Source organism: Citrus sinensis, chromosome 2, assembly GCF_022201045.2.
Source record: "Citrus sinensis cultivar Valencia sweet orange chromosome 2, DVS_A1.0, whole genome shotgun sequence".
Classification (NCBI taxonomy): Eukaryota; Viridiplantae; Streptophyta; class Magnoliopsida; order Sapindales; family Rutaceae; genus Citrus; species Citrus sinensis.
The window spans coordinates 3,151,710-3,152,653 of NC_068557.1; the positions used below are offsets into that span (position 1 = coordinate 3,151,710).

General features: G+C 36.8%; 1 non-coding gene across 1 annotated transcript; it reads right to left on the minus strand.

The window, feature by feature from the left end:
- Positions 1 to 341: 341 nt before the first annotated feature.
- On the minus strand, positions 342 to 478 carry LOC112497031 (small nucleolar RNA Z247). Its single transcript, XR_003063580.1, has one exon. It is a non-coding gene; the product is annotated as a small nucleolar RNA Z247 (small nucleolar RNA).
- Between the last annotated feature and the right edge of the window lie 466 nt (positions 479 to 944).

The window sequence follows — 944 nt, forward strand, 5'->3', positions numbered from 1 at the left end:
TCCACTGGGATTTTGGATTTCCAGGTGTTTTACCATTATTGACAGCATTATTGTTATTCCAGTTTCCTCCTCCTCCTCCTCCATAATTTCCCCTGTAACCATTATTTCCAGCACTTCCAACAGGAAAACCAGATGATCCATAATTTCCTCTGTAACCACTATTTCCAGAATTTCCAGCAGCATTACTATAGCCTGAATTATATCCAAGATTACCAAAACCTTTTCCTCCTGAGAAGTTTCCTCTTCTAGGTCCTCTATTTTGTGCAAAATTAGCTTCTAAATTGTGTTTAACATCCATGTTAGCAAGCATATGAGTTTGTTGATCAATTCTAGCCTCTTGAGTTAACAGCATAGCATAAGCCTCATTAACATTCATTTTTCCAGTTCCTACTTGTCCAGTAATATAAGTAGCAACAGAATTATAATCAGGACCTAGACCAGAGAGTACATGTAAAATCAAATCATCATTGCTTAATGCACTTCCTGCTGCAGCCATGTTATCAGCAATAGATTTCATTTTAATGAAATATTCAGTCATTTTAAGATCATCCTTTCTAGTAGAATTCATCAAATATCTCAAATGCAGTAATCTAGACTTTGACTGAGATCCAAATTGAGTTTCAACAGCTTTCCATACCTCCAATGAAGTCTCAAGGTTGAACACTAGACTAATGATACCTTCACTCATGGATGAAAGAAGCCAACCGAGAAGTATCTGATCTTGTGCTCTCCAGGTTGCAAATTCTGGATTCTCCACAGATCTAAGATCATCATCATATCTCTGAGCAATATGAGAAGGAGGTGGAGTAATTGATTCATCGATAAATTTCTCAAGTCTATTTCCTCGAATTGAAGCAAGAACTTGAGATCTCCAGATCAAATAGTTTGATTGATCAAGCTTAACAGGAGTGTTGAAAGTGAAATTGACGGTTGTTGAATGAGCA